Raw genomic sequence first — 19772 nt, 5'->3', positions numbered from 1 at the left:
AAAGTGAAGTTAACTCTCTCAGCTCCTTACCCAAACTATTCAAGCATTAGAAATAAAAAATAATAAAAATAAAAATAAAAAAGCAGCCCCTAGCATCCAGAAACTAACAACTGAGCCTTACTGATGTTACAAACGAATCTGATGCTTACTGCCAAATCATTATGGCTCTCCGGTTGGTCATGATCTCACTTAGACAGGTCACTGCACACACAAAACACCACATGTCCCTCCTCTCTTTGGCTAAATGAGTGATTGCTGCTTCTGTACCAATTGCCACTTCATCCTCGCTAGCCTGCCCTCCTTATAGATAAGATTTATTAATCAATTATAGAATAACTCCATCAAGAGAGAAACTGCACTTCCTTGGACACTTCCCAAATGGGCCCATCTAAATCCAAAGACCTACAGTAGTTCTTTCCAACGCCCTCTTATTAAGACAGCCCACGATTACCCACCATGTGTATCCTCCCACTGTTGCAACAAGGAGCAGACTACTTTCTCAACTACAAGTGTGTGCCTGTGGTCTAGAGCCTCTGGTCTCCAGCCACTCTGCAACGTCTTCACTTGTCCTCTGAACTGGCCTCAGCCTCTCTTTTTCTCATCTCTAAAACGAGAATGATCAAAATATCTAATTCCTGGGGTGGTTGTAAAGATTAAATGAAATGATGAGCTTACTGAATGCGAGCTCCACTTACTACCGTTTCCACCCTGATCCTAATGACTACTGTTTTTATCACAGTGGCCCTTAACTGCCTCTTGGAGACCTTTTCTGAGAGCCCAATTTCAAAGAAGTCTCTCCTTCTAAAGCTCACACGTGTATTAAGCTCCTGCTGCATGCGAAGCACTTTTCTCTACCTCTCAGAATTCCTTTCTGCTGAAAATTTCAAAAAATTTTCAAAAAATAGAAAGCCTTTGCTCACTATTAAAAACTCTTTCCATATTGCCTTGTATATTATTTCTATTTTTTTATTTCTATTTTTATCCTCTTTACCTCAGACAAGATGGTTTCTGCCTTTAAGGAGCCTAACCATATCCTGGAGTTGTAACCCCCATAGCTCTTGGCGTGTAGTAAATTATCAATAAAACATGTGTTGATTGAAACAAAAGCCCAAGTATGGACAGAAATGTACCACTGAAAGTGTAAAAGAGCTACCCCCCCTTTTTTTGAGAGAGAGAGAGAGAGCACACACGCGCATGTAGGGGGGATGGCAGAGGGAGAGGGAGAGAGAGAGAATCCCAAGTAGGCTCCACGCCCAGCACAGAGCCTGACATGGGGCTCGATCTCATGACCCTCAGCCGAAACCAAGAGTCAGACACTTAACAGACTGAGCCAGACAGGCACCCCCCCCTTTTATTCTTTTTAAGTAAAGTCTACCCTGAACATGGGGCTTGAACTCATGACCCTGAGATCAAGATTGGCATGCTCTACTGACTGAGCCAGCCAGGCACCCCTAAAGGAGCTGGCTTCTTAAATCTATAGGCTCTGAGGCCTGGGGACAGGTAGGAATAAGAAATGCAGGTGCCCTTTCTCTTATGGCCCCCCTTACTGACTCCTTCCCTCCTCTTCAGCGTTCCAGGTTTTCGCATTTTCAGGCTAACAAGATCATGTTGCTTTAAAGGTTTTTCCCACCAAGTTAGGAAAGAGTCTTACAAAAAGAGTACATTTCATAGTGTTCTCTTTCAGGAATTTTTTTTAATACTTTTTCTTTCCCACTCTACCACCAAACATATTTTTCTTGGCTCCAGATAGCATAAATTTCTATTAGTAATGAGGAAGTGAGGAAGTTTCTTTCTGATCACTCCTTTTTAGTTCATAAACATCTTCCAGGGTTTGGGTTTTTTTTTAATGATGGGGCTGGGGGGAGCAGGTTTCAATGCAACATGAATGTTTAATTTGCTCTATGTAGCAAGCACTCCTTCGATGTCCTAAGCCTACCGCATTAGATCTTCAGTATTTCTTAGAAGGTAGGGTAGAGAGACCCCTTTCCCACTAGTAAATCTACCATTTTCTTTGAAAATTACTTGGCTTAACTGCTAGGGAAATAATATTTTCTTTAAAACTGAAGAGCAACGCTCCCCCCTCAGACCCTAACTGAAATTCCATCACAACTGCGGGGTGCAAGGTGCGTGCTGGCCCAGCAAAGATGTCTCCCTCTTGCCACCATGGTGACCCGATTCAAGTGACATAGCCTGTCCTCCTTCTCCACTCCCCACCATGCCTACTGCAAGAAGGACAACCCTGCTCCTATTCCCCAACTATTTGCATTTCTTCCTCACTCAGTTGCAAGTATCAGAGGCTGGGAGGATGGTGTCCGTGTCACTGCGTGTCCACGGCTACTTGCATGAATGCATTCCCTCAGGATCTGTGCATCTGAGAGAGCCTCAGGGTATTAGTTCCAGTGAGAAAAGCCAGATGCAGTTACATATACCACATGTTTCCACTTATGTCAACTCTCACAACCCAAATTCCTATATATATGTGTAAATATTTGTGTATGACTGTTGAAACATGAGAAAAGTATAGACGGGTATATGATAAACCGTATTGGTTTAGCCCCAGGGGCAAGGCACACAGGAGAAACAGGGGCGATAGGGTAAAAATGATTATATTTTCCTTATATATTTGGGGTATTTTTTCACTTCTTGGAAGAAAGCATACGATTTTTTTTAAATAAAAAATGAAAAAAATGTAATAAAAGCTCAAAAATATCTTTTAGTCCTTTCTGACTCTTGAAGTTGTCCCTGCGGTGCTCAAAAACTCCTTCTGGCAAGAGTAAGAAATAGAAATCTCAGAAGACCACAGCATGATGAAGAAAAGTGCCCTGGGCTTCAAGTAAGAACATCCAGGTATACGGAAATTTGAAGTAAGCAAAATAGATCACTGGGTGTCTCCAAAGGAAAATTATGTATTGTTTTGCTCATACCCCTTAGGAGGATCTGATTCTCATCTTTCATTGCCTTTGAGCGACTTTACAACTCTGTAAGTTGTAGATAGTTGAGAGCAATGCAAAAGAATTTTTTTCTATAGACAGGCAATTAGGTTTTTATCTGGTAGAGGAACAAATCTCACTCCCCCACCCCCACATTTTCCTGCTATCAATATGTCTGTTCTTGGGATTTTTCTTTGAACTCCTTCTGAAATCTTACCAGTTTCCTCATTTGCGATGATTTAAATAAAATGTTTATTTTATACCTGAATGAAAGTCATCATAATTTTATTTATTTATTTTTCACTTAGCCCTTAACTTGGGATTGAATTCCGTGGTGACTGGGGCCAGAGCTGCCAGCTTGTTTCCCTGTCCCCGACCAACCATCTTATTACCCTTCTGTCTGTTATATTCTGTCTCTCTCTTATCCCTCTGTCCACATGGAATCAGAAGGCTTCATTGTCATGATGCTCACTGATTGTCTCTGGGTGGTGGGATTTGAGGAGATGTGTAGCCTTTTTTCACCTGCTTGCATTGCTTGAATCTTTTATCATTGACATCTGCCATTCTTATAAATCAATAAAGTATATGCAAGCAAGGCCTGACACTTGTCCAAATTTGTTAAGTGCTTTTTTCTCTCCTAATTTCTTATATCTTTGATCTTCAAAGAACAAGAACAGTGAGAAATCTGACATATTAGCAGAGGCCAGTGAACTTTATCAAAGAAGAAATTAAAAGATGAGCAGCCCTCAAGGAGCAGCATTTCTGAAAGGCTGCCCTACGTGCATGGACGCCTCTGGCACTTTGCAGTCTTTTCCCAGGGCGGCCCCATCCCTGAGGCACTCCGAGAGCTCAGCCTCCATGCCCCGGAGTCCCTGAGGCACTCCGAGAGCTCAGCCTCCATGCCCCGGAGTCCCTGAGGCACTCCGAGAGCTCAGCCTCCATGCCCCGGAGTCCCTGAGGCACTGCCATCCTGGTGAGGCCGTTTCCAGGTAGTCAGCAGTTTGTTGATATATGTCTCAGCTGCACCATAGAAATTGGCAAATCTGTTTTGTAACAGCAACCATCAAAGGCATTTGAAGGAAATACACCACTCAGAAAGGTAAATGTACACACCCAAGTTTGCCAAGGATGCTGTAAGAAGTTGAGCAGCATCCCTGCTCCTCCCCGCTAGATGCCAGTCGCACACTCCCCCCTCCTCCACTCCCCACTTGCAACAAGCCTAATGTCCTCTGGGGAGCACAATGGCCCCTAGTTGAGAATCACCAGTCTAGTGCATTGAGCTGCTACTCCAACCAAGCACTGTGCTAAATTCTGGAATTAGAATGCTGGATACAAGAGTCAGGAAGGCAATCACCACGGGGTTTTCCACTTGCAGACCCCGATCACCATTTAGCTGAAGAAAGGAGGTAGGACTTGTCCTTCCAAAGGACTCTCTTTGAAGAATACTATTCTGATGCAGTTCCGAGTGAAGCCACATACTGTATGACGCTGTCTGGAACACAGTGCCAACACGACATGAAAAAAATCCCTTGTGACATCACTAGAACATTCCATAATTCAGTGCTCGATTATGTATGACTTTCTGATACCAAACCAGATGGAACTATTACAAAAGAGAACTATAGACCAACAGCCCTCATAAACATAGATGCAAAAATCAACGAAATTTAAGCAGTTTGAATCCAGCAATATAGCAATAGGATAATATATCATGACCAACGGAAATTTATTTCATAAATCCAACATGGATTTAACATTCAAAATTCAACTGATAGAATTCAACATATTAGCAGATTTTAAAAATTAAAAAATAGATCATCATTTACATATTTTTTTCCACATAACTGTGAGAGAAAAGTCTGCAAAGCTTCTGCCACCATATAACAGGATCTATCTTCCTCTAGTTTCGAAAATTATGTTCCTCACTTTGTTCCAAGTACTTGGTGTTCTCAATATCTATCACTATGTAATATTTCTACTAAAAGTCTTTTCAAGGTGACCTTGACATTTTCTTTTTTTAAAAAAAGATTTTATTTATTGGAGAGAGAGAGAGAGAGTGAGAGAGAGAGAGAGAGCACATGAGAGGGGGGAGGGTCAGAGGGAGAAGCAGACTCCCTGCTGAGCAGGGACCCTGATGCAGGACTCGATCCTGGGACTCCAAGATCATGACCTGAGCTGAAGGCAGTCGCTTAACCAACTGAGCCACCCATGCACCCCGTGACCTTGACATTTTCTATTTTGTTTTTTGGAAGTCTTCCAACATCTCCCTGATTCCAAAGCTGCTCCCACATTTTAGGTATTTATTATGGCCATACCTACTTCCAGGTATCAAAATGTGTATTAGTTTTTTATTGTATCTAAAAAATCTCCACAAACACAGCAGCTTGAAACAGTATTAAAACAGTCTTTTAATACCTCTGAGTTCTTTAGGTCCAGAGCCCAAGCAGGCTCAACTGGGGTCATCTGCTGAGGGTTTCCCAAGACCAAAATTAAGACTGAATTGGGCTTTTCTCCAGAAATCTTGTGGAAGAATCTGTTTCCAAGCTCCTCAGGTTGTTGGAATGTCCTTGTGTTTGTAGGACTGAGGTACCTGATTCCTTGCTGGCTGTCAGTAAGAGGTCACTCTAAGCTTCATAAGGCTACCTGCAGTTCCTTCTCAAGTGGCCTCCTCCATCTTCAAACTAAGAAAGGCAGGTGAAGTTCTTCCCATGCTTTAAATCTGTCTTCTTTCAAAGGGTTTGTATGATTAAGTTAGGTCAAGCTGAATGGTCTCCTTTTGCTGTGTAATATATATAACCATCTGAATGACATCTTACAATATCCACAGGTTCCATCCACACTCAAAGGGGAGGGTATAATAGGGATGAGCTCCACTAGGGACCATTCTTAGAATTCCGCCCACTGACAAATTTTGGGAGGTGATGGCAATGGTCATTATCTTGATTACACAGGTGGCTTCATGGCTGTACACAATGGTCGGACTCACTGAATTGTACACTTCAAAGGGATACAGTTTATTATGGGTAAATTAAATCTCAGTTAAAGTTTAAATTTTTCACCTACTATCATACTTAAAGATGAAATATGGAAAACATTCCCCCAATATCAGAAGCAAGAAAGGACATATTCTATCACCTTGTGTATTCAGGATTGTACTAGAAATTCTAGCTAATGCAATACAGAAAAAAAAAAAAAAAAGACATAAAAAGTACTATAATTGGAACCAAAGGCATAAAAACATCATTCTGCGAAACTGACATGATCGGGTATGTAAAAGTCTCCACAGAATCTGCACACATGTCCTTAGAATTAGTAAGTAAATTTAGCAATATTGTATGACTGAGGTCAATATACGAAAATCAACTGTGTTGACACACATTAACAAGAAATATTTGGGAAATGAAATCTTTAAAAAAAATACCATCTACAGTAGCATTTAAAAATATTAAATATCCAAGAATAAAGAAATATGTATAGCTGTCTACACTGAAAGCAGCAAAATATTGCCAAGAAAAATTAAAGACCTAAATAAACAGAGAAATATACTGCTCTTATGAACTGCAAGAATCAATATTACTGAGATGTTAATTCTACCCAAATACATCTATAGATTTAATACCAATTAAAATCTCCAAGATTTTTTGTGTAAATTGACAAGCTTATTACAAGGTTTATATAAAAATGCATAAAATCTAAAATAACCTAAATAATTTTTGAAGAAGAAGAAATCTGGGGGACTTATACTACCTAATTGCAAGACTTCTTAAAAATGCTATTCTATTAATGTGTCATTGTTGCATGGATAGACAAATGGATCAATGGAATAGAATAGAGAATCCAGAAACAGATCACACAAATAAAACATAATTTCAATTTAATGGGGGAATGGTTAGTCTTTTATACTGAATGGATAATACTTGAGCAATTAGATATTCATACGGGAAAAAACTGGGTGGCTCAGTCAGTTAAGTGTAAGCCTTCAGCTCAGGTCATGATCCCAGGGTCCTGGGATCCAGTCCTACGCCTGCCTCCCTGCTTCTCCCTCTCCCTCTGCCACTCCCCCTGCTTGTGTGCCCTTTCTCTCTCAAATAAATAAAATCTTAAAAAAAAAAGAAAAAGACAGTAACCCATATAAAACAGGCAGAAGGCTTGAAAAGACCTTTTACAAAGGAGACACACCCAAATAGCCCATAGACCTGTGAGATGGTGCTCAACATCAAGGACAGGTAAATTTAAACTACAAGGAGACAGCCAATCCACCCCCTGTTGAATGATTCAAAGTAAAAAGACTGGAAAAACCAAGAGTTAGGAGGACGTGGAATTGTAACTCTCTCCTATAACTGCTGCTGGAAATTGGTACTACCACTTTGGAAAACTGGGTCAAACAAAGTTTGACATATGCTTACTGCATGATCCAGCTTCTGGGTATTTACCTAAGAGAAAATATGTCTACCAGAATACATGCACCAATATGTTTACAGCAGCTACATCCACAATAGCCAAAAACTGGAAGCAACCCAAATATCTATCAAGAGGTGAACAAATAAACAAATTGTGGTCTATCTCTGCAAAGGAATAATTCAACAGTAATAAAAGAACAAACAACTGGTGCATGAACTACAGAGATGAAACTCACAATAATATGCTGAACAAAGGAATCCAGCCATAAATGGGCCCAAACTCTGGCCACATATGGTAGGATTGCATTTCATGAAGTTTAAGCACAAGGAAAATAAATCAACAGTTATGGCATCAGATTTAGAGCAGTGCTTCTGGGAATTTTTTTTTTCCTTCATCCTTCCCCCTCCCACCCTAGCAAGAAGACTTTTTAGATGTTTTTCCCCTAAAACACCTCCCCCATTACATTTTAGCATCACAGGGATGTTGAATATCTGCTTAGATGCTGTGGCCTTTTGGCGGGACACAAACCATTGTAATAGCAAAGGGGTTTTTGCCTCCTTCTCCCAAGAACCAATCCTCATCCCCTTGGTTGGTGTCACCCCATTGAGAATGCATGGATTAGCAGTCCCTCTGGGAAGTTATTATCTGGGAAGGGGAATGAAAGAACCATCTGGGGTGCTTGAAATAGTCTATGTTTTGATCTGGGTGGTGGTAACACAGATGCATACATATTTACCAATATGCAGTACAGGCATATTGAGTTGGCCTCTTGAGATTAATGTACTCTATTTATGTTAAACTTCAATAAAAAAAGTAAAACAGTAATAGTGGTAATAAAGAGAAGGAATGAGGATTTAATGTTTTACCATCTTTCAACTGCGTTTTCTCTGCTCCATTTTCAGACAGACTCTCCCATCGTGATGGCAGGATGGAGCTGTGAGAACACAAATCTTGGAAATACTAGCAGCCAATGCAACAGAAAACAGAGATCTTCCTTTCTTTCATAGTTAGAGCAGAGGTTCTGCACTGATTCTCCTTGGTGCAAATTGGGTCCTATGCCCATTTCCTAAACCATTAACTTTGATCCAGAGGGGAATGAGAAGCTGATTGGCCAGCCCTGAGCCATATCATCCTTTGTAGAGCTAGAAGCAAAATCAACAGCATCCAGACCACATGGACATAGAGTCAGGGTGGAGTGTTCCTGTTCCCACAGAAAAATGAGGGTGCTCTTTCTGGAAGGGTAAGTGGACACTAGACAAAAAGAAAGCCAATAGGAAGATAAAAGCCCTCAACTGCCCTCTCCCACAGTGTCAAAACCAACAGCGGGCCTTCGCAGGGCATTGCAGGCAAAGGGACTAATGTCATCTTCTCCTAGGACCTTAGGGTCAGGTGGGAAAGCTCCAGCAGCAGGCTGGAATTGATTAAAATGCTCTCTTTGTCCATCTCCCTACCCCCCCACCCCCCCACCAAACTTTAGAAACAAAAATAAAAACATCATTTGGGATCAAGGTTAAGCAAAGTTCAGAAAGGAGGAAAGAATGTTGAACCAAAGAGTCAGTTCACATGGATCTCAGTTACTTTGCATGACTGAACATCAGTTTCATCTTCTTAAAATCTGGGAAGTGCTCTGGGTCCTGTCTCACCCATAGGAGGTGAAGAAGAGGAAGATGTTATCCTGAGAGTGGCTTGAGGGGAAGTGGGAAGGGCTCTGGGCTTCAGGATTAGGGATGGTCCCCTCCCCCTGCCACTCTGGATTAAGCAATCCTATAACACAGTGACTGGCATTTCCTTATTTAGTAAACAGAACCACTGGATTGTTACTGATTTATTCTACACCTTTCCCCTAGCTGATAGGCAGATGTTGGGTAACCTTGGACATCTGCCTGCTGAAATATTAATTATAGAAAAGAAGAAGTTCACAAGTAAAGATGTCTGGTAAACCCAAATTCTTTGGTGTTTATGCTCAGATACTGATGATGCCAGGAGGTCACAGGAGAAGGTGGGCAGGGAACTCCCGGGTCAAATGTCAAAGATCACTGCAGCAAATACAAAGATCCATCTCTCCCATGAATTCTCCTTCTGCTCTCCCCTCTCCCATCCTGCCTTCTGGTGATATGCAAGGAGGTGGGAGAAATTTAGGAGGAGAGTGAGGAAGTTCAGCTGAGAGAATGACTCTCAATGTTTTTCGTGCCAGGCTTGAACAGGCACGCCAGTGGGCTCTCTTAGTGAACACAACTGTCACTTCTTAGATCAGTTGCCAACTCTTGCTCAAGTTATCCCAGAACCCCAAAAGAGTTGCAATTACTTGAAAGATTGGTCATACATAGCGGTTATCTCTGGAGTTGAAAACCAAAAAATACCAGATATAGCTGGGGTTTTTACAATCATATTTCCTTTACCTGCACATACAGTTTTACTAGTATAGGAAATTACCCTTAAATGCCAGAGCTTGCATCAAAGTAAGATCAATGACTGAAGGGCAGCAGGTCAAAGAGAGGAAAGGACCAGTCCTGACCTTGCTAGCTCTTTTTTCCCAGTGGTACAAGCCCACTCCTAGAGGAGATACTCTGCTCTTACAGCCAGACAGCATTACTCTCCTGAAGCTTGATTCACTGTCTCACACACACTGAGAGCCTGCCCCTGGTGGCCTCCAGGGCAATAATCCTTGACCTTCTAACAGCAATGGCTGTGGGAGGTTTTATGAAATGAATAAAATTCTATACCCCAGGATGTGGAGTGGAGGGTGAACGGAAGATGGTAATTTAACTGCAAGGCTTGGATTTAATATAGAGATGAGTTTTCTTCCTCCATGAGCCTATCACTCCATGTACACTAATCTGTCTTCATTTCTAGCACAGAACCTGCTACAGACTTCTAAATTGCCATCAGGGACAGGAACTAAAGTGGAACATGAACCAGAAACTGGAATGAATATACTCATTTGCTAAATCCCACAGCGAATCCAAATATTAACTTTCTAATTGAATTGAAAGTTTTTTAAAACCAGTGAACCAGCTCAAATTGAAACTGAACCTATATGTTTTCTAAAACTACTAAATGGAAAAAAACTACTAAAGAGGAAAAAAGGGAATTTAAGAAGTCCCAGGGGTATCTACTCAAAAGAAATAAAAACAACTGTCTATACAACAGTTTGCATGCAAATGTTCACAAGCAGCATTATTCAGAATAGCCAAGGACCGGAAACAATTCAAATGTCCACCAAATGATGAAGGAATTTTTTTAAAAATGTACTATGTCAATACGATGGAGTATTATTCAGTAACGAAAAGAAACAAAATACTGACACATGCTCTTCCGTGTCATGAACTCAATCACATTATGTTAAATTAAAGCCAGATGCAAAAGACCACATGGTAGATGGTTCCATTCATATGAAATGTCCAGAAAAGGCAAATCCATAGAAAAAGAAAGTAGAATTGTGGTTGCTTAGGGATGGAGGTGGGAACAAAAGGGTAAAAGGGATCTTTTCAGGTGGTGGAAATGTTCAAGAATTGAACTGTGGTGGTGGTTGCATAACTCTGTAAACTTACTAAAAATCAGTTAATCACTCCAAAAAATCTCAAAACCAATGGGTACTGTTTCAAGTTTCTGATTCCTGCATCTGCTCATTTGCAAACACTATATCTGGCATGACTTGTCCCACTGGGGTCTGCCCATCAAGTCCACGAGAAGCATGGTGGAGAAGCAGTTTCTAACCTTTTCCCCAGTGGTCACGTCTTCTGGTAAAACAACACTTCCTCACACCACCAAGTGGGCATAAAAGCAATGTTAGGCCAATCAGCATCTCTCAGGCTGGACCCCAGGTATTCGTCCAAGGAGTGAGCACAGAGTCCAAACCCAGCCAGTTAGAATCTTGCCCTATGATTTTTTAAGTTGGAAGCAGGAAGCATCTCATTTTTCTCTTAGCCCAAAGGTGGAAGATGTGAGTTCAGAGCTACCTGGTATCCTTTTCCCTGCCTCATACTGCAAGTCCATTTGCAACAGAAAATGAAACAATCCATAAAGAAGGACAGACATAAAAACTAGCAAGCTAAAGGATAAGTGCATCCAATTCCAAGAAGCAAACCAACCTCAAATGAGCTCCACCCCTGCCTTCTCTGAAAGTTGGTTACATTTGCCAACAAATCTCCACCTCCCCACCCCCAGTTTATTCAGTTTATTCGCTTGAGCTAGTGTGATTTGGGATTCTGTTACTAGTAAACAAAACACCAGAGACAGAAACAGAACTCAAGGTGACCTCTCCTAGGGAAACTTTTGAGTCATCCCTTCCCACTAGAAACATCTCTTCAACCCCAACACATTCAAGTGCCAATGTTTTCTTGTGTTGACCCCATGATTAGGATCCAGTGCTCACCGTACTCATACACTACAGCACAAGTGGGCAAACTTTTTCTGCCAAGGTCCAAGGGTAAATATTTTAGGCTATCTGGGCCACTTGGTCTCTATCATAGCTACTCAACCCTGCCGTAGAGGTGCAAAAATGCCACGGTCGATACACAAATGAATGTAGCTGTGTTCCAATAAAACTTTATTTACAAAGCAGGTGGTGGGTCAAATTTGGCCCTTGAGCCATAGTTTGCCAACCCCTGGTATATAGGATTCTTTCTTTCTTTTTCTTTCTTTCTTTCTCTCTTTCTCTCTTTCTCTCTTTCTCTCTTTCTTTCTATTTAACCCCAGGTTCCCAGAATTGAATTAATCATAATCCTTAATTCATGACATGCTGTCACCATTAGTTGCTGATAGGTTTCTTGTATTTGAATTATTGATAGATTTACAAACATAATGAACACTTATGAACCCACCACCCACCCAAGACCTGGAGCATTATTAAGAAAACTGACCTAGGTCTGGTGATCAATAGAGGCTTGGCTCTCCAGGCAGAGGGAACAGCATGGGTGAAGACAATAACATAAAGACACGTAACCAATTGTTCTTTTTAGAGTGTGGCTTGGCTGAAGTGCACACTGAAGTATGGAAAGCAGTAGGAAATGAACCAGGAGAGGAGATTTGGTCCAGGTAACAAAAGGTTGTCTACTGTAGGTCTTGAATTAAGAGTCACCTGTAGGTAACTAGAAAAACTTAAACAGGTGAACCCATTCAGCTGTGGGGTAACTCATCCTCCAATTCTAACAGGAAAGAGGTAAGTAAGGTCCTTACTTGGGTAAGGTCCGAGTCGGGCACCACTGTAAGCATCCTGAAAGCAGCGGGAATGTTATGGAAATGTTGACCCAGACCAGGTCTATGGGAGGCGAGCTGATCTGTGGATGTTGAACAAAAGGCAGGAAGCAACTATGCCCATTCTGTTGGGAGTGAGAAGAGATTAAGGCGTCTTTTGACCTCTGGTCTCCCCACCTGTGGCGCTCATTAGTGCAAATCGGCCACCCCAGAATTCTGGTTCTCCCTCTGTGCTCATAAGATGGCGCTTCCCTATCCCTTTGGAATGAGATGTGATCATGTGACTTGCATTGCCCAGTGAACAGTCAGTAGAAGTAACACGTCTCTTCCAGGTGGTAACCTCAAGAATCCTGTGCAGTTCAACCATCTCTCTTCTCCTTGCCAATGTGACTGACTGTAGAAATTCTGTTGAGATGAAGCCGCCATCAGCCTGAGTCCCTTAGAGACCATGAGAGTAAAGCTATTCTTTGGACCTACACTAGACATTCTGCATAAACCAGAAATAATCCTGCTGTGGGTTAATGCATGATATATGATGTTTGTTTGTTTTAGGGTGGTTTTTCTTGGGATCAGGAACAATCTTGACCAGGGTCAACAAACTACCTGTGGCAGGCCAAACTTAGCCTACAACCTGTGTTGTAAATAGCTCTATTGGAACACAGCCACACCCATTCATTGATGTACCGTCCGTGGCTACTTTCACAAACTAAGTAGTTGTGACAGACACCAGATGGTCCACAAAGCCTAAAAGATTGTTTTGCCCATTACAGAAAACGTTCACTGACCCCTGACCTAGACTCTTCAAACTGGAAAGCTAAGCAAGATGATCCATCTGAGAAACTTGTCCACACTCCCCAACTTCTCGCCCTTCCCTTTATGTTCTCCTGCCCTCAGGTGGGACATTGATTCTCTGAAGAAACTTTTGCTGTAGTTAGTCATTTGTAACTTTAAAATTGTAGACCCCACTAAAAAGGGCATTCATGAAATAGATGGAAGAATTATTTTAGGGAAAAGGTAGGGGGTCCTTCCAGATGTCCCTGAAACTACATCATGCAGGTGACTGCTTTCTTTAGCTCAGCATACAGGAGCAGTCCTGGGAATAACCTAATAACAGGTATCTTTCAAAATCTCACCAGTCTACCTCCAAAACAGATGTACTTGGTTCTCTAACAGTTTCATCCACCAAGCACATAGCTCAGAACCAAGAAGTAAACCAAAAATGCTTCAGGGCAGCCAAAAAAAAATGGAAATCACAAACCAAATATCCTAGAGTAAAAGGTACAAGGAATTTACATCTACACAATTAACTATAAGTTTACACACAAGTCTAACTTGAGGACCTGGCTTCTAAGATCTTTTCAAGGACCAGCTCACACAAATTCCCCCACCAACTCTACCCCATCGTTTATCATTCTTTCGTTCATTCAACAACAAAATTACCCAGTGACTCCTGTATTTTCAAATGTGACTTAACATTTGTAGAACAACATATAATCGAACACGTCCACTCATCAAACACGTCCACTGGCTTCCACGGAAGTACAAAGATGAGTGAGACTGTGCCCCCCGCCAAGGAAATGATAATCCACCGGGAAGGAAGGATTGGCAACGCCTGACCCTGATTCAGGGCAGAGGGAAAGAGCCTAGTAAAGGTAGAAGGGTTTCTGCAGGAAAATAGAGTAGGCACAGAGTCTGACTTAAAGCTCGGAGCAGAACGCAGCAAGCCAGGACGCTGGCAGCTGTCAGGAGTGAGAGAGCAAACAGAATAATTCTAAGTCCAGACAGGGCAGATGCAAGATCCCAAGGGTGTTCGGGCATTCCCCCGGCCTGGACCACCACACGCAGGAGCCTGCTCGGCACTCGTCCCCTCCATGCCTCACCTGCAGTCTGAGTGGCCTTTCTTTTTCTTTTCAAGTAGGCTCCATGCCCAGTGTGAAGCCCAACACAGGGCTTGAACTCACGACCCTGAGATCAAGGCCTGAGCTGAGATCAAGAGTCAGATGCTCAACCAACTGAGCCACCCAGGCTCCTTGAATGACCTTTCAAAATATAAATCTGATCACTCCTGCCCCTGCTTAAAACACAGTAGTCATTTCCTACTGCTGTGAGGATTTCAGGCCAGGGCAGGGTGTCCTGGGAGCGGGGGCCCCAGCTGTCTGTAATCCAGCCCTCATCACATGTCCCCTGGCTCGCTAGCCCAGCCACGGTGCTCCTTTACCAGCCACTCCTCCATGGCCTGTTCCTCTAGCACTGGACCTTGAGGCCATTTAGTACAAGACCAGAGCTCCTTGACCTTTATGAACCCAAAGATATCACAAACAGTATAATATAGGGCAAGTGTTAATGTTTAGTAACAGCCTCCGTGCTTTTCATCTTGAGGACAAAAAACAAAGCCTGGCTTCACACAACAGGTGCTCCATAAATTCCACGTGCTCTAATTTGGGCGGTTAGGAAGAGCTTCACATGGAAGGAAGATTTCTAACCAAAACAGATAAATTGTTTTAAGTCCTGATGCTTAGAAGAGTAAGTGCCCGTTGGAAAAATTGGGCTAACCAACAAGAATCCCATAAGGCTTCCTCACTCATCACGTCTTCCTCTGAGGCTGGGTGCCCTACAAACTTGTTTGTATTCATAAACATCCCCACCATGTCTCTCCCCTCTCCCTGCTGCCCGCGCACCAAATATTGCTGAGCAGAGAAGCTCTTTCAGTCCAGGAGGAAGAGCATTGATTCAGGTGGGAAATGAATCGTGAGAACAGCTGTTCTTGAAATCAAATCTCTGGTTTCATGCAAATATTGTCAGAAATAGACAATGAGAGAACCACAGAGGAAGTGCAATCGACACATAAACCTTGTTTCTAAAACAAATCTCTAAGCCACCCACAGGCCTGAAGTGAGCCTCCAGGCGTGTGATTCAGAGGCAGCCTGAGACACAAGCAAAATACTCAACTGCCTAAATGACACTCTTTAGGGAATCCAAGAAGTTTCCCCTAATCTCAGATAGCTAGACTATCCTAGGACCAAAGCACTAGAAATTTTACAATTAGAAATTCACTCCTTTGGATATATTTTCTCTAGCCCATTTTTAAAAGATGGCGGGGGGGCGGAAAAGTTGTCATTCTTGAGCAAGTAAAACACTAAACTAATACCATATATAAAGTGTTAAATAACAGTAGTAATAATGTTTTATGTTGACACAGCATGTTATAGCTTCTAAATTCCCTGGGAAGTAGGTAAAATATACACTTTATCCACATTTTACAGATAAGAAAACTGAAGTTCAAAGAAACACCATGGCTTGTTCAAAGACACAAAACAAGAAGAGCAGAGATAGAGCAGAATCAGGTCTCCTGACTCCTAGCACAGTGCTTTTGTAGAGATGGCAGCAGAAGCAGAGGCAAAGGGAGCATGGGCTGGAGAGTAGGTCTTCGGCTCACCAAATTATGTCTGCCAGCATGCCTCTGATCTACAGAAAGGATTTCATTGTAGATGAGGTGCGTTGCACACTGCCACATCAAGCCCCTCAGACAAGCCCTTTTGAGCAGATTACATCTGCAAAGCCCCTCCTCTGCAGAGGCGGGGGCGCTAAGGGACCACTAGGCACCAGGTCTGCAGGACCCAGTGGGGAGGAAGGGCAATGAGCCCAGCAAGGGAAAGGAGAAGGAGCAGATGGGAGGCATGCACCATGCACATTTCCCCAGGGTTGGAAGAGTCATGGTGTTTCCTCTCTGCCAGGTTCATTTGCCTCCTGTGAATGCTCACAACTGCCCTATGTGTAAATATCGGTTAATTCCCCTATTAAAAAGAAGAAATTGAGACTCAGACAGAAGTGACCTGCCTGGAACTATACAGTATGTGAGCAATATTGAGCCTAGGCCTTGGGCTTTCCATACCAGATCTTAGCCAGAAATATTTTTATCTCAAGAAACCAAGAGGATGCTTTATTCCATACCTCCTAGGCACAAGTCAAGTCTTTTATAAAAACTGTAAAAGAAAGATGAAAGAAAAAAATGATAGTAAGCATAGGCTGAGCATGGACCTGCACCTGATTCATTTCTTCAAAGACAAATAGCCACAGACGCCACTTGGTCACATCTCAGCATTTATCATCTCTGCAGTTGGAAATACACAGTTTCTTTCATCCACTGGGACCAGGGAGCTTGAGAACGAGCAGAGGATGTGCCCAACATGCATGCCCACCCTTGCTTCCCATAACTGCAGAGATACCACATATCAAGCTCTCCCAGGGGTCCTGGGACAGCCCCACTCTTAGACTTAAGCTAACACTAGAAAGCACTCAACACAGACCTCTCCACAAAGAAATCACCTTCACAAATATTCCTCAAGATTCCCGCTCTCAAACAAAAATGAAGTACACACAAAAATAAACACACAAATATTTATGGCAAATATTTAACAATGAAAATATGTGAACAATCCAGTATTCTCAACTAGTAAGTGGAAAAACAATCGTTATTACATCCTTACCAAAGAATACTACTTAGCAGTAAAAAGGAATGAACTAGTGAAATGCACAACACAGATTAATTTCAGATGCATTATGCTGAAGAAAGCCACACTTTAAAAAAAGAAAATACAGAAATCTTCTGAAATGGATTGCATCTGGAAAAACAGAGGCTCAGAGAAATTAAACATTCTTTGGAGAGTCAGGGCTCAACCTTCAGGGGGCCCAGCTGCAGGGCTTACAGCTGACAAGAAGAGGCAATATGCACAAATCAGGCAAAGATTCAGGGAAAACAAGGCCCTTTGCCTTTTCACCCTGAACAACCCCAGAGCAATACCAGGTGAATGAAGCAGGCAACAAGTTCACAACAGCTACTCAAGACAGTTCTCTGCTCCATTAACTCAACCCATATTGATCTAGCTGACAAGCCCAGAACTAGAACTTTGCCTTGATTATTAAGTAACTTATCATGGTCAGTAACTAATACCAAGAAAATCTGCTGAGCAAATAGATTTCACTTTCCATCTCAGGGTGACTGAAGCTATTTTTATTCAGAGTCCTTTGAATTCAAAGGCAACCATAAAAAATGGAGGAAGAAAGAGGCACCCTTATTACAATTCACTGTTTTAAAATGTATCAGAAATATGAGAAGTAATTCAACCATTTCAGCTCAAATGAGGCTAAGCTGGACCTTGGCTGCAACCCCGGGTCCAATATACCTGCTGTCCTTAATCTGTTTTTTAAAATCTCCTTTAAAAAGGAAACTTTGTTCTTGGCATCATTAGAGTGTGCCAGTCTCTTGACCTGGCCTCAGCCCAGCACTTTCCAAGCACTAGGCCATCAAACGGAACTTGGCACTAACCGCGTTCTTTTTCGGGGCTGCGACTGTAATCAATCCAAACCAGTTTACACCAAGTAAGCATCTTCTGTGGGTTGGTGCTGAACTGGGGGCAGTGGGGGCTACAAGTCCTCAAGAAACTTATAGACATATTACCTCGTGCATGGAAAACCTTTCTCCAAAGAGAAAATGATGAGAGATAATGTAAACCCAAGAGCTAACATTCCACATTCGGGTACAAATATTGAGTTTCAAACCAATGGTTCTCAAGCTTTATTGCACTTCAGCCTCACTCAGGGTGCTGGTTAAAAATGCAGACTCTCGAGCATCACTCATAGAAGTTCTTCTGTATCTGTAAGTCTGGAGTGGACCTCAAGGGCCTGTCCTTTTAACAAGCCTCCTCCAGGTCCGGTAATTCTGATGCTAATGGTCCCAGACCACACATTATGGCCTTCCACTGACTAGTGTTTCTGCCAATAGGGGGACCGCTGCCAAGAATGATCAGGAAAGGCCATGCAAAGAGGCCAAGCATCATTAGGGTAAGCTAGAAGTGTCTCTCTTATAAAACAAAATAAAGCAAAACGGAGGACCTGGCAAAAAGGAAACGAGTCAACACCCCCTCCTTTCTCATCTCCACTGATTTCAAACATCCAAATCTCTGGTCTCATCCCTTTAATGAAGATGTCCTGTGATATGGGAAAGGTCAGTCTCTGGGCTTGCAGCTAAGAAAATATTTGCACTAGGAACAGGATGGCCAACAGGGAGGCCAAGCAGGAGCCCCAGAGGGCAGGGCTGCGGTTAGCTGATGCCCACGGTTGGTGTGCTTCTGGGTGGAATGCCCCTTGGGTTTTGGCTCTGAGTGAGGGAAGTCCCCAGGAGGCCCATGTAATTGTGGGAACCACCAGGGAAGTTCTCCACAGGCTCTGGGAGAGGCAAAGGAGGTTACAGGGATGCCAGAAAGGCTCCCAAGGACTCCAGCAGCCATATTCTCAGCCTGGGCCAACTCAGTGGATCTCACGGCTCCCTCACTCACCTAGAGGCTTCCCTGGCAACTGACTCATGAGGACTGGCAGGTAAATGGCTTCTCTGTGAGAGTTGCCCTAATAGATCTCCACACAAAGGGAAGCAGGGAAAAATGAAGACAAAAATCCCTGGGATAGTTGAAATCCAAAGAAGAGTGGCAACCTGGTAGTTTCTGTCCAGGCAAAGGAAGTTCGGGCACATGAGGTTTCACTTGTGAATATTTTTGCAACATTTTGGTTTCAGGCTATGTGAATTGCCAGTCAAATATGAGTAATAATAATATGTATGATAATGCTTACCACAGTTTGTCATGAAGTAAACCCCCATGAATCAGTGGGTCTCAATCTGGCTGCATGAATATTGTATCAGATGGATTTCACTCTGAAAATAAAACAAATGAACAAACAAAATACTGAGGTTTGGTTGGTTCAGCGAACTACCTAACGACTAGTTCCCTGTTTCCATCCTTTCTTCTCTCTGGTCTTTTTCCCAAATAGTAAACAATGTGATATTTCTCAAAAGCAAACTCGAACCCACAACCACTGCTGAATAAACTCCTTCAAGGACTTCACTACTTTGGTGCAAAAGCAGGGTGTTGTGATATAGTCTACAAGGTACCACCCAATACAGCCCCCAGCACCCCTGCCCCCAGCTCTCAGCTCCCCCTCCACTAGCCTTCCTTCAGTCTTTGCAATCTACCAGCTTCGTACCAGCCTTCAGGCCCTTGAACTTGCTGCTCCTTCTGCCTGGAATATTCCCAAATGTCCTTTCTTCCACTTCATATCCCAACTCCCATGTCCATGTTTGACTTCCATGGCATCCCCCCTACCTGATCTGGTTCCTGTAGTGTGATCTTACAGCACCTTGTGCTTCTGTCTTGTCTTTCTTGCCACATTTCATTAATTGCAAAAGGAGCTGTT

The sequence above is a fragment of the Phoca vitulina genome, unplaced genomic scaffold (assembly GCF_004348235.1).
Source record: "Phoca vitulina isolate PV1807 unplaced genomic scaffold, GSC_HSeal_1.0 scaffold28, whole genome shotgun sequence".
Classification (NCBI taxonomy): domain Eukaryota; kingdom Metazoa; phylum Chordata; class Mammalia; order Carnivora; family Phocidae; genus Phoca; species Phoca vitulina.
This window is presented reverse-complemented; position numbering follows the sequence as displayed.